Raw genomic sequence first — 15,519 nt, 5'->3', positions numbered from 1 at the left:
GCAGGATGGGAGTCACGGGCACTTGAGACCAACAAGATTTCCAGATACCTGAGGAAAGGAGCCCTGACTCTCAAAAGCTTACCCTCTGAAAATATTGTTGGTCTCTAAGGTGCCATTGGACTCCAGTCCTGCTGTTTAACTGCAGGAGTGACCATAGGTTTCTGGCTATTCTCTGCTCTTAAAGTGGCCAATTTTCTGGATCATTAGGATATTTGACCTGGGGAAAAAAGATTTTCTGATTAAGATGACAGAGTGCTTGGTCTACATTGTTTATTATTGAGTACAGGATGTATTGGTAGAAGACCATTTGCCCAGTCTTAGACTGGAGTAACTGTTTAGGAGTGCACCGTTGGATTACATGTTGCTGGTGCAGAACCAGATTGAAAAGGCACAAAAGGTTACTGAGAACAGAAAAGCTAGCAGTTAATCAGTTGTTTCTCTCTAGCGCTAAAGAAAACATTCACATCCTCTGTAAAACAGAAGAATATAAATGTGATCATCTCAACACTGGAGATTAATTGTAGGTGATGTGTTAGGTAAGAGAAGGTAGAGAACCCTGGTTTCTTTAAGGCATTTTTGTCCAAAAGAATAGACCTGTCAGACAGTTAAAGAGACTTCCACTGATTAAGTGTAATACAGTTATTAAATCTGCACTATTTGCATATGAATAAAACAATACTTTGAGGTAAAAAGCACCCATATTACAGCAGGCATTTTAAGCATTCCCTGATGTGTGAGAAGAATGCTTCTTTGATTATGGCACTTCCTGCCTGCACTTTTTGTTAACTCTTATATTTAAAAAATTAACACAGATTTTCAAAAATGAGGAAAGACTTCATTTTAGTCAATCAAATAGGTTTTATTTTGTTAATCCAGCCAATTAATTAAAAGTTGCTGCCATACTGTCTTTTTTCCTTCACTCCTTGTATCTGACAAAGGACCTTGCAATACTGACTGTGAGTATTTGAGGGGTTGACCCTTGCCTCAAAGGAAATAGGGCAGCCATTGAAATTCAAATTGTATATTTGATTTGAAAAGCACTTTACAGTCTTTATTGGGTTCATTCACATAACAATGTCTTGAGGTAGGTCATGTTGTGTGCAGTCTGATGTTATTTGTGTTTAGTCAGAACTAAGTCCTTATGTTTAGTGAGACTTTTACCCAAGTAAATGTGCATAGGATTCTAGTCCCATTTTACAGAGTTAATGGCTTTGCTCAAGGCCATATAATGGCCGTATAAGATGAGTAAAGTATGACTCAAATACAACTCAAATATTCCAGCTCTTTAAACTCTGTTCATGGGGCAAGTCTTTTGTTTACTTAAAGAACAGTGAGTTTGAATAATAAAAGGATTGTGTTTTCCCTTCACTTCTTGGTGAACAGTATTGTTAAATGCCTTGCACTTATTTGAAAAATAAGTGGTTTATAACTATTTCATGGTTTTTATGTTAACAGGGCATTTTCAACAAACATGATCAAATTAAATATGAGAAATCTCAGAGTTCTCCTCTGCTTTGTTTTCTTGTATAGAAATTATAAGTAGTTCTGTTTATTGCAGTGAGAGAAAGGGAAGGAAAAAAATTCAATGCCCAGGGGAAGAAGTAGGGTTGCCAACTCCAAGTTGGGAAATTCCCGGAGATCTAGGGGGTGGGGGTGAAACCTGGAGAAACCTGGAGAAAGTGGGGTTTGGGGAGCGGAAGGACCTCAGCATGGCATAATTCCATAGAGTCCACCCCCCCCCCCAAAGTAGCCATTTTTTCCAGGTGAACTCATCTCTGTGGCCTGGAGTGGTTCTCAGCAGCTTTTGGACCTTGTCTGCACCTACGTTGGTGGCCCTCCTCTACAGTGTTGCCTCATCAATTCTTATTGAGAAGAACAGAGGATTAAAAACCATCCTGCAGAGGCTCTAAGGACAGTGCCACACCCCAGTAGAGTAGTGGAAGGACACTCCCTACTCTCTTCTCTTAAGTGTACCTCATATACATTTTGGAATTGCAATATTGTGGAAGGAACTTTTCATTGTATGGTTGCACTTTGTAAGAATTGTATATGTATCTTGCATTTGCACTTTATGTAAGATTTATTGCATTGTTTATTTTGTACTGGATTGAGTTGTAAGTAGTGTTTACATCATACATTGAAATTGCTTATTTGCACGGTGCACTTTAAATACCTTAATTCTTACCGCAGGAGTTTTGTGTTCTTATCATCCTGGTTGGTACTCCGCGGCATCCCTCTTTTTAGTAGTAGTACCTGGAGGCTGGCAACCCTAGGAAGAAGGGATGGAAGAAATCTAGTGCTTTCCTTGGCTCCACACATAGGGTTGCCAGCCTCCAGGTAGTGGCTGGAGATCTCCCGGAATTACAACTGGTCTCCAGGCCACAGAGATCAGTTCACCTGGAGAAAATGGGGGTTGGGCTCTATGGAATTATGCCATGCCAAGGTCCTTTCCCTCCCCAAACCCCACTTTCTCCAGGTTTCACCCCCAAGATCTCCAGGAATTTCCCAACTTGGAGCTGGCAACTCTATCCACACACTTGCTTCCTAAGAAAGAAAACTGATCAGGCATCTTGAGCTTTATGTTGCCTGATGCATTGGCAATGAACTCATTTATGGTGAAGAGGTGGGGTGGAAAAGGGAGACCTCATGAGACACAAGATATCTGAAGTCCTTTTTTTTTTTAAAGTCAGACACGATGCAGCTTCATCAAGGGACAACCAAAAGATTTGATCACCTAAATAAAGCAATATTTCTCTGGGGAGGGGGTAGAGTTATCGCATTAAAGATTGTTTTAGTTGACCCTCATGAGACTGAGTAAGTTGCAGTGCTGAAGAAGTGATTAACCTAATACATTTTTTTTAGTGCATCTCTCTGTTCCTGCACTTGTACTTTCTTTTTTTGTGGGACCAGATCAAGTTAATGGTCCCAGCTCATCTTCTAGTATGTGGGGGGAGGGGCGGGCTTCTGTGGTGCAACCCTTTCTGTATCTGATGTCCAGGTCCCATAGGAACTCCATGAATCCCCATCTCTCACCCCACAGGAGTTACTGACTCACCCCAAGTGATAGCTTTGAGTGGATCTTAGTGCTGCTCTACAGAAAAAAGAGAGCTTTGGGCAAAGTGGGCTTGGGGGAGAGGGTGAGAAGGACATGGAGAAACCAGGTCTGGGGCTTGCAGTTCAAGGGGCTGAACTAGGGTTGCCAGGTTCCTATACCCTCCCAGTGGGATGGTGGGGACTCAGCACTCACCCTGTTGCGTACACATACTTTCAGCACCAATAGGGTTGCTATTCTCCCAGTGGGAGCAGGGGATTCCCTGCTCCCACCTTCTGCCCTCCGCCTCCACTCATCTGGCCGGCGGGGGGAAAGGCATGGAAACAGGCCTCCAGGATGTACTGGTGCGGTGCGACATCACTCCCAGGAGTAACATCATTGTGCTACACCAAGAGTCCTCTTGTGCTTTGTGCAGGGGCAATTTCAGCCCCAAACAGGCTGAATTGGGCCTGTTTGGGGCCCAAATTTGCCTGGTGCAAAGTGCATGCATGCTCCCGGGTATTCTCTGCTCCCACCCTCCATCCCCTACCCCCTGGCAGGGGGTGAGGTGGGGGGGAATGGGCCTCCTTGCATGCACTCCTGGGTCTGTGCAATGACGTCATTTCCTGGGAGTGCTGTTATCATGGATCAGGACCACAGCATGAGGGGAAAGGGGGCTTCAGGCTCCTCGCTGCACTCTTTTCCCAAGCAGAAACAGCTCCACTGAGCGCTATGACCTAGCTAGCTTTCCAGAGCCATTCCACCTTGTGTTTGCCCCAAATGACTACAACCCCTAGTCCATAGGAACTTATACTTGGAGTTGTGGGTGGCGGGGGAGGGGATACAATCTGCATTGCCTACTTCCCTCCTGAACATGGATCACAGGGTGGGTTTTCCCCTCATCTGCAAACATTCGAAACTATATATTTTCCATTCACAGTCATGAATATGGGTTAGAATTAAAAGTAGAACATGAAAAAAACAAATGGCCTAGCAGTGGAGAAGAGGGGGTAGTACACAAACTACGTCAGGAAAGATGTAAGGGATTGCTTATCCCATTTCATCACACAGGTTGTATCTTCTCTTGTGCACCCACCTCATCTTCATTCTAATTCATTTTCTTCTTTGCATGGCTGTTTGTTTTTTATCTACTTCCCTAGTCTTTGTAAATTGAAGGAGTCAAGGGACACTTTACCTGCATGGGGTGGAGAATGCTTTTATTTCAATGCACAAGGTGAGGAAGAATAACTTTACAGGCTCAGTACCATATGTGATAATTAGATATATACAGGTACAAATCTTTGTTTCATGTCTCAAGAACAGCTAAGAATGTAGTGGTCAGCTGGATTTCTGAGAGCCATATCTGTTTTTTTTTAAGTCCCTGCAGATAGTACAATTGTTTTTTCACCTCAAAACTGATGGGCCTTAAGTTGAAGTCCATCCAAACAAAATCAAAGAGAAGATTGCAAAAGAAATCAACAGAACAACTGGATAAGAAACGAATCATTTCAGCAAGGAATTCTCCTGTGAGTGCCTAATTGAATTAGTAAGTGAATAAAGCAGTGACTATGGACACTCATTTGAGAGTTCAGTTCCAGTAGGCACTGTGAGAGTTTCTAAGTAAACATGCTTGCTACAACACTATGTTTATTTTAACAGATAAATGAGGCCTTAATGATATTTTCTCTTGAAGTCTTCACTTTCTTTATCAGTAACAAGCCTTATCTTGCTGAGCCTTATTTCTTTTACTGTTTGTTTTTCCACTCTCTCTCCTAATATTTTCTAAATTTATTCTGCTCCTTTTAGTTACTTCATACAGCTGTGAAGATCTGTCACACTTGCAGCTATTTCTGTAACAAAATCTGTCTCTAAACCAAGAGATTAAACAATGTCGTACAACACTAAAAACAATATCAACCTCTCTTATGAGATAGTACCACTGATCAAGAAAACTGTTTAGATTAACATAGTTAGGTTTTATTTGATCTGCCCACTGGGCATGGGCTGCTATTTTGCAAGTGGTTATAAACAATGGCAGCAATGGGGAAGTTGTTTACACATAAATTTTCTTCCTTGCAATGATCAACTAAAACTTGGAGACAATTCAAGAAGAAAGGATTATCCAGATCTACCTCAAAAAATCCTGTTTGCTTGGGTTTTTAATTTTTTTATGGTCAGTTTGCTGTGCTCAAACTAATCCAACAGGATTTTCATATTTAACTTTTTTTTCAAACCTTGACAAACAGACATTACTCAGGAACAATGTCTCTATATATACTTTACAATGGACAACTAGCGATGTAGGCACTTAATCCAATTTTCCCTACTATGGTAGAAAAAATGATGAGTTAGAAAAATCTTTTTTAGCTTGCTGATCTTGCACATATATTATCAGAGTAGAGTTTAGTAGGGGAAAGTTCACAGATCTATGAACAAAGATTTCATTTGGTCTGTGGCAGCACTGAGATATTTTACAGTGGTTCTGCATATGAAGTTTAGTAGGGGAAAGGTCTCAGCTGGCTGTAAAGGCAGGCGTTACACAACATCCTCCTCAGATTTCGTAGAAGTCAGAGTACAGTACTTGGATCGCTTCCTCACTGCATTAATCCCTGTGCAGGCGAGATGGAAAAAACTGGTTCAAGAATAACATTTCAGTAACTCAACTTGTTGCAAACAGGAGACAGCCTTTTGCATTTTTCCGATGCGTAAAACAGTTGTTTCTCCTGACGGGAGCAGTGTTAAAATACATTTGTTTTTAAAATACACCTGTCTTTATCACAAGACCCAAAGAGAGGAAAAAGGGTTCTCATACAATGCAAACCTAAGAGGAATTACTCCAGTCTAAATCCATTTGAATCAATGGGTTTAGACTGGAGTAACTCTTTTTAGGATTGCACTGATAATTACTTAATCCAGATTAATTAGTTAATCACCACTTGTGTTTCCATTACCAAAGGGGTTGAAGGAGCATCTCATCCATATTTAAATGCACAAATTCCAAGAAAGAATGGTGATTCATAGCAATGATATTAAAAACAGTTGGGGTTCATTTGGCTCAAAAGATAAATGCAAATGCACCCCAAACATACTTTAGAAGACAGGGGAAAGCCCCTATTCCAGTTCTTGTTTGTTCACGTTTTTCTTGTGTTATCCTGTTAGTTAATAACTAAATGATGTTCCTACATATGCGCTTACATCTTATGCACAATTTATTCATTCAAAGTACCGATTTCCTGCAAACAACTCATCTCTGTATATGACCAGCTACAATCCCCTGCCTATCCATCTGGCTGTGAATGAGTCTGTGAATGCGCTGGGGGTTGGTTTGGGCATGAAGAACTCGTCACCACCTGACATCTTATTTGGAAGTACTGTTTCCTGTGATGGAATAGAACATGGGATGCTAGCCCAAGAGGTCCTGAGAATGTTCCTAATTTTTATAAGTAATCTAGGCAGGTTCCAAACCTTTTACATGAAAAGTCTAGTTAAATGCCAATTAGGAACAAGGATGGAAGAGAAATGTAACTGTAGGTGTGCAGTGTGTCCCTGCATAAATCCATACAATCCTTCCAATCTTCTAATACCTCTTCTTGTAAAATATGTATTTCTGTAATGTTAACTTAGTTTTTCATGCCTTCGCCAAATTTAAACAGGATTAACACTCCAAATCATAACATATGTTCCACAAGATTCATGCATTCAACCAACCTCCTGGTTTTCCCTGGTTCTGCTATGATTTTTCCCATAACTGCTTTGGTATGATATTTCCAGGGTGTTTTTCACATGAGGATAAGCTTGTGTAGGTGTGCCAGTACAGCACAGCAGACATGGGGCTTCCACACAGAGCTTACCCAATAGTTCCTGTGCCCCAGTCTCCAAGCAGCAGCCATTTTCTCCATACATGTTACCAGAACTTTTCCAGGTTTTTTAATGGGCAATTTCATATTGTTATATCAATATAATGACATAACCATCTGTGTATCAGGTTCTACAAATTCCCATATTTTTTTTAAAAAGTATCTAGACCCTTTTGTTGCAGAGGCATACTCTGTACATCTCTGCAATGAAAGGAGCTAGAGCCTTACTTATTTAACAACAACATTAGATTTATGTACCACCCTTCAGGACAACTTAGCACCCACTCTTTACAAAGTAACATCAATACTTTACAAAGTATGTCATTATAATCCTCATGACAATCACCTTGTGAGGTGGGTGGGGCAGAGAGAGCTCAAGAAGCTGTAACTGACCCAAGGTCATCCACCTGGTTTCAAGCGGAGGAGTGGCGAATCAAAATGAAAGCTGGAAATTCACTTGCCAATTGAATTTGCCAATAAAAAAGGGAAAGCCCTGCTGCCTGAATGGGGAGAGTAGGCTTGCCAACTCAACTAATCTCCCACTGACTCTTGTTTCCTGCTGCTGGTTGAATTGGGGGGCAGGTATGGAAGCGGAGACATTAAATATGTGCAATCCTATGGAGAGTTACTACAGACTAAATCCATTGCTTTCAATAGTCTTATACTGGAGCAAATCTGCATAGGATTGCATTGTAATTATACTATAATATAGAACCACAACTAAACTGGGGGCACCAGTGTAGGAGGGCGATCGTCTGGTGATGCTATTATGTAGACATCTCTTTTGTGTTCAGTGATGGAGTCCTCTTAAAATTCCTCAATACTCAGAACATGAAAGCTCTTCATAAATGCTCGAACAGGAGCCACTTTCTGACTTATTTTTAGTGTTAAATTGAAAATAATTTGTAAGCCAGTCAGGAGAGGGGTCTGCAACAGGAATGGATTGTTTGGGGGAGGGGGGAGTTTGGCAGAAATTGCCAGTTTAGTCTGGATCCAATCATCGTCCCCCAGTATGGGTTTTCTTGCTACTTCTGAAAATGAAGTTCTAATGAAGTGTTCAGGCCAAATGCAATAGTGAAAATACTGTCCTAAAGACAGAGATGAAAAAATATAGAATTCTAGATGGTGTGTATCTATATATATAATTAGGTAGTACAGTCCTCAAGTGTGCTTGACCATTTCTAAATAAGTATAATATATCAACAGAAAAAGAAACAGAGCAGTCAAATAATGTCAGTCCTTTGCCACTTTTCAAATGATGTGCCGAGCACCTAAGAACCTTAAAGTAGAGGAGATTCACTGAAAACATACAAAATTATATAGGACAAGCATCAATTCACTCTTGCTGAATAGTAGTTTGGTTTGATTTAGTGACCTGCGAAGTGGTATGTTAAAATAATGAACTTTAAGGAAACCTGTGAAGAGTATGATTATCAAAACCTGCTGTAGCAACCTTTATCTGTTGACTATATTGTAAGGAAGATAAGACTGATAATTCCTACCCCTTTCCCTTTCCCTGTGTACTCTTAATGGCCTTAAAAGAATGGCCTTAAAAGAATGGATTTGTTAGGGCTGCAAGACAAAATAAAGGTTCTGCTTGGGTATTAGAGCTCCTCAAGACTGTTATTTTATACAGTGTCTTAAAAGCTAAGCACTTTTACTGACAGAAAGTCACAACTTCATGACCTTAGCCAAACATGTGTCATTGATATTTCCACTGTTTTCATGAATCCGTTGCCTGTTCTTTGTAATAAAACTTTGTCTTCAAATTTTAAGGTTATTCTTCCGAAATGTTGAGTGCAGTCTACCTATCAACCACTGGTGTTGCGAAGTCTGGCATGGAAATCCTACACAACCACTCTTGGAGGGTAATGTTTAGTAGCGGAACCCTGTACATGCATACTAAAGCATAGATCATGCTTTATTCAAGCCTAGCTGGCTATACCCACCTGAAACTGCAAACTCCTTGGAACCATATGCTCTGACTCACTCCTTAATCCCACATGTTGGTGAGATTGCTCAGGGTATGTATGCCCTGCTGTCTTAAACATATCAGCATCAGTTCTATTTATTTATTTAGGAGATTTTTATGCTGCTTCTCTATCTTAAGGTGGTTTAAAATAAAATAATAAATTATCAATCTAAAACCAAAACAAGTCATTAAAAACAAGAAAATGTCATAAAACCATCATGAAAATAGCTATAAAACAAACCTCAGGCCAGAAGCATGCTGTAAAACAACTAAAAACACCTCTAGGGTAAAAGGTGGGGTAAAAATCTTGTCAATAAAAGAATAAATACATAAAATAATAGAAAGATAAAACTCCTAATTAAAAGGCTGGGTAAAAAGAAATGTTTTGTCTTGATACCTAAAAGATAGTAAGGCAGATACCTCAAAGGGGAGGGAGTTCCAAAGGCCAGTTGCTACTATAGAAAATGCCTGATCTGTAGTCACCCCCCCCCCCGCACCATCTCTGAAAGTGAGGGGTTGAGGAGGCAGATGTTTTCTTAGGAGGCAGATCTTAATTGGTTGGGCTGAACAATATGGAAGGAGATAGTCCTTTAGGTACCCTGACCCCAAGCCCTGTATTTAAGAACTAGCACTTTGACTTGTGTCTGGAAACAGATAAAGGTTATTATGATAAGGAAAGGAACAAGAGGGAAATCTTGTATGTTGCAGGGATTCTTGGCTTGGTGCAATATACCTCTATACACAGAGAAATGTTGCACACACCCCTAGTATTCCTCTGAATGCAGACAGGGTTTCCCAGAGACGGTGTTGGGGGAACAAATTTTATATCTATTGTAATAGGGTCACCAAAAGAAATGCCTGATTTTTCCCTGTAGTATCAAATAGCCGCCACTTGCTTATTTATAACTTTTTATCCTACCAGTCATCCAAACAGGAAACAGGGTTCCTCTCTATCATTTTATCTTCAAAGCAATATTGTGAGGGAGGTTAGACTGAATGACTGAGTGAACGGCCCAAGGACAGAAAAGATGTTGACTTGAATTTGAGGCCAATTCACATGTTAAAGGTGCATCCTAGGTAGTAGTTGTTTGCTCCATTGGGAAAACTTGCATATAATCCATCAGTATACGTACATTTCCTCAGTGGGGAAACAGTGGCTCCCTGGAACCATTTCTGGTTAGGAAAATGAGGCGGGGGGGGGGGGGAATAAGAACTTCCCCCCTGCATGTTACAGTCCTGATTCAAATCAGGCCTCTGTGTCCTCATTCCAGTGGAACATGAAACGTGAATAAGCCCTGGTCTCTGTAGTCTAACAATCTAGCTGCTATACTATACAAACTGATAGGGAGAAAGAAAAGGAGAAGTCTTTTAGGTAACATTATCCTAGTGATCACTCCAACATCTGTGGAAGTGAACAGGTTTCTCCTTCAACTGTGTTCCGAATTGCATTTATTTTATTCCACTGAATTCAGTGGGAGACATTGAGAACCAAGCCAACCCCTATCCTCATAGCACTCCCAGCATCTTTTTCTTGATATGTCAGACTATCATGAGAGTGGGATGGAATATTGGCAACAGGCATGCTGATCGTTGTGATGGCATGTAGAAGAAACCTTGGGGTGTGCAATTCATTTCTGCATAAAGAGACATGATAACTGGGTCTTCTATGGACTGGGCCACCCAATGTCACAGGTAAAGCCCAGGTTTTGTCCTTACCACCACAGTATCTGCTGGTGCCATGCACAATATTGTCCAGTTCATGGCAACTGTTCACTTATATTAGAGAATGTTAGAGAGGTATACCTGGGCACACCCATGGGCTAAGGTTACACCACTGAGAATCAAGCTCGCTTTTAACTGATAGACCCACTTATTTATCCATATAATCCTGAGTTGTTTTTTGGTCTTACTGACGTGAGATGAAATGTTAGGAACTGGAATATCATATCTAAAGATAAAAATGTAACATGATATAGAAATCCAGCATTCAGCCCGAGTTCTGGCTCAGATTAATTCCTAGTTACAGGCCATAGCTAAATTGGCTTTTGTTAATCTCCAATCTATATGTTTTAATTGACAGCTGCTTGTTTTAGTACATTCTGAACCCATTAGATGTTCAAGTATCCATTCATTTAATCTGAGACGAACCTTCTCCTAGACCCAGCGGACGTCAGTGGGTTGATTATTACAGTACTTGGAGGCTAAAATTAGACCACTCTAACTCAAGAGCTTAATTGATGATTAAAAAAAAAATTAAACTATCCTGTTTAACAGATCTTTTCAGCATGTCAACTGGCAGTGTTGAGAACTACCTCAAATATTAGTCAAGTTGTTCCCTGCATTTTTTTTAAAAAAAGTAACACATACAAGATCTTTTTGACTAACATGTAAGCTGTTTGGTGTGTGTAAATTCCAAAAATAGCATGGGTACTTCAATGCATGGATTCTTACAATTCAGCAGTTAGTAACTACTATGAGTGAGCACTTCATTAACAAAATTTTCTCTTTCATTTACATTAAAGTTTTTAAAGAGGATAAACAGCTGTAAAAACAATTTTACTTTTCCTTAAATATATACCTTCCATTTTCTGAAACAAAATCTCACAGAACAGTATGCTTTCTAATTCTTCCTAGTCTGTAAAGCTAAACATCTTTTAAATCAATGTTATTTGCATGATAATCTGCACAGAATTAACTTACATAAATTCTTGATACTGGCATTTTACAGTGCATTTGACATTGCCAATTCCTGTTTACTAATAAAAGCTTTCTAATGTTGCTATTAGCTACCCTGAGGATGTCTTTAAGTGAAAATGTTGGGATAGAACAATATCATAAACAACAGTTCAGTGACAGGCAGAAATTTAATAGGTGCAGCTTTTCCTAAATGTTTGCCTATCAGAAGTCTGTTAAAGACACAGAGCTCTGTTACAAAATCTGGCAACCTACATTGATAGAATTTGGTATTTACTTTGCACTGCTTAGAGAGCTACTGCTGGAACAAGAGAAGATGGCTGGGGACCTTGGGCAGAAGTGCACCTGTGGAGGTTGGTTTCAAGTGGGTAGCCATGTTGGTCTGCAATAGAACAGCAAGGTTCAAGTCCATCAGATACCCGATGAAGGGAGCTTATAACCTGAAAATCTTTGTAAAGGTTGCAAGGTTGGTATCTATACTATTAGTGTTGTCCCAAGCCACATAAGACATAAGCAAGCCCATTTAGCTTCCAGACTGGCAGTGTCAGCAGAGATGGCAAGACTAAATTGTGCTTAGAAAGGAGTTCACTCTTCAGTGTGCTTCAAAGAGCAAAGTACACAACTACAGCAATTGAGACTGGAAAATCGAAGTATTTTTGCCTACGCCATTACATTTGCAACCTTTGGTCAAGCTGAATAACACAGCACCACTTCCATGCAGATCAGTAGTACAGAACCTAAAAAGCCTTGGCATTCTCAGATTGTTTATCGAGGGATCATAAACAGGAAACCTGAGTATTCACTTTTTAAAACATTAGTGTTACTTTTGCTAAATTGGTTTCTGTCCCTAACAACGCACACATTCATTAGAAAGCTTTACCATACTTACAAAAATGTCAGATCATCTCGACTATTCATATAATAATGGTAAGTTTTACTATTGGCTCTGCCAATACTGTCAAGGAAAGCACAAAATGTCTGGCAGGAATATTTCATTGGGACCCCAAAAGGTAACATTAAGACAGGGGTGTGCTTAGGGTTGCAAAGTCCAGCATGGGAAATTCCTGGTGATTTGGGGGCAGTGCCTGTAGGGCCAGAGGTTTGGGGTGGGAGCTCAGTGAAGATGTGATGCCATACAGCCCACCCTTCACAGTTGGCATTTCCTCCAGGGGAATTAATCTTTCTAGTCTTGAGTCAGTCTTAATACCAGGCGAACTCCAGGCCCACCTTGAGGGTGATTAATTTATACAGCACGAGCAATGTGTATACACCCTGACCTGGATGGTCCAGGCTAGCCTGATCTTGTCAGATCTCAGAAGTTAAGCAGGGTCAGCCCTAATTAATACTTGGATGGGAGACCAGCAAGGAAGTCCAGGATGGCTATCCAACAGCAAAGCACCCCTGAATGTCTCTTGGCTTGAAAACCCTATATGGCTACCATAAGTTGACTCAATGGCACTTTATGCAAACACACACTTGCAGCAATGCAGAAGGCACTTGATGATGGTTGAGGCATAGGCAAACGGTCTGGTTGGCCTCTCTGCGGCAGCCTCTGGCCGGCTTGTTTTACATTCTGGCAGCCTGCCTACCGTACCTCCATGATATGTGGGATGTATTATGGTGAACCATCTCATGCTGCATTTTAGATTGTGGTTTTAACTTTTGTATTGGAACTATGAAATTGTGTGTGTTTATCTTTTATTGTGCATTGTTGTTTTAATTTATTGTATTACTGCATAATATTGTAACCACCCTGAGCCCACTTGCGGGGAGGGTGGGTAAGAAATTGAATAAATTAAATTAAATTAATTCCTTTATTTGAAAAAAAAAAGATCTGATCTAGCGATGAATCAGATTTTTCCCTGAGTTAGAGTGGCATCCAGAGCATATACTTTCATTAATAATTTTACTGAGCTATTTTTGAGTTCATTTTTTTCCTTTTGGCATCGTATACAGAATTTTTAACATAACTCTTTGTTTGCGGAAATTAATTTTGCAACCCAATTAATCTCTGTTAAATGTTAGTGATGGGAAAGGTTAATGCAACAGCAATCAGACTGCGTCAGTAGGAAAGCCAAGTTGTTTCCTGTGCTAATAATGGTAAAGAGAGAAAGCTAAGTGCATACCTAATTTTTTTTAACCCTTATAGGGTTCTCTTCCATTGAATTCCATGTGCACAGTTCAGCTATGAGGTAGTGTGATTTTCTCCTGGTTTTCTTTAGTTTACATTTATTGCCAAGAAAAATATCATGGCTATTTCATATTCTCTTGCAATGAGACAATGTTGCATTTTGGCAAGGTGGCAGAGTTCCAGGAAGTGTTTATACTAGTTGGGCAGCAATAAAATTTTAATACCTTCCCATGCAGGGGTAGATTGGCTATTTAACTTAGAGGGCACTCACCCTAGAGGACTATTGGAGGCAAGAAGAGCCAAGCCCTAGCAACTCTGTAAGAGCCTGAGAGGCCACTTGGCTTGGACCTTCTAGTATCTGCTCACCAGTTGCCTCCTCCTGCACCATAGCCAATTTATAGGCCTCCAAAGAGTGAGCCAATGCTTGTAGTGTCACAGGGACAGTCTTGCCAGGTTTTCTACATTGGTGTGAGACCTACTGCTCCTCCCTTGCCTTTCCAACCTCTGCTCAGCTGGAAGAAATAGGAGGAGGCGATCAAAAGTATCCTAATGCCATTTCACCACTTCTGTACATGAAAGTGATGGCATCACATCAGGTGCTGTTCTAGCATTTGTCCTAAGCTCTATGGTTAAACTATCGTTATTATATTAGCAGGACATGCTGAATTGATGTTACTATGTTGGCTACAATAACTGTTGCCAAATATGACATAACAGCTGCTGCCAAATTTTTTATATAGGATCGGAATGAACAGAGAGGAAAGGACCCTTGATAACTTACACAGCAGCCTAAATTAATTCCAACTGTTACAGAACTGCTATCGCAGGGCAACTTTGTGTGCTTGATATATTATAATAAGCAGTCATGGTTATCTGTTAACAGCATACTGCCTGTACAACACCAAACCAATATTTACTGGATCGCCCAGGTAGTTTTTAATAAATAAATAGTTCCTTGTTGAGTACAGAGGCATTTCAGATTGTGTCAGCTGTTGCCACAATAAATGTATGTATATATTTGCTAACTTTATAGCCTGCCTTTCTTGCTGAGACTTAAGGTAGGTTACAGTTATAAACAAAGCAATAAGAACAGTTCTTTTCAATACAACCCACACAATTTAAGAGTAACACACTAACCACACAGTATAAGTCAGACAATAAAGCAGGCCTACGAGACTGGAGAACAATACAGCAACTTGCAAACATATCTAACTTAATCTTAAAGCAAAAATAAATATTCTCCTATTTAAGCTGGGCTATTAACACAAGGGTTTCCTTCCTATGCCCTTTTCTTTTTGACCTCTCACCAACATAGAGAAGACAAACAGATGTGGGACACAGCTACCTCTTATTAGGCAGCTTGTCCTCAGTCAAGCAGGATTAATCTTTGTTAAGTGTAAACAGGTAACGGTGCCATTAGAGGAAAACCTAATAAAGCCAAATGGCATGAGATGCTGAGGATAAGCTCAAAAAGACTAAAATAGGACTCCTCAGAGTGCCCTGTCAGCAACAATCCCCCTCACTCCCAATAGATGTTACCAAGTACGTGCTCTTGAGCAATGTGAGTGTTCTCCCTGAAAAGATGAGAATAAAATAAAAAAGAAAAGGACAGATATGGCAGGCCTGGAGGCCACATAACGTATCAGACACCAGCACATTCTTGGAAATAAGCCTTACAGAATAGACCTGAGTAGAATTCCAAGTAGATTTGTGTCCACAGTCTTCTTTTTGACTCTGTTAAGAGGGTGGAAAACAAGGCTGGTTGTCATAAATAATGGTGTCCTGCTCTCTCAGGGGTGGGAATTTCCTAGAAAACAAGATGAGGTGGAGAAGG

This window comes from Eublepharis macularius, chromosome 11 (assembly GCF_028583425.1).
Source record: "Eublepharis macularius isolate TG4126 chromosome 11, MPM_Emac_v1.0, whole genome shotgun sequence".
Classification (NCBI taxonomy): domain Eukaryota; kingdom Metazoa; phylum Chordata; class Lepidosauria; order Squamata; family Eublepharidae; genus Eublepharis; species Eublepharis macularius.
The sequence above is the reverse complement of the archived record's forward strand: the minus strand, read 5'-3'. Positions refer to the sequence as shown.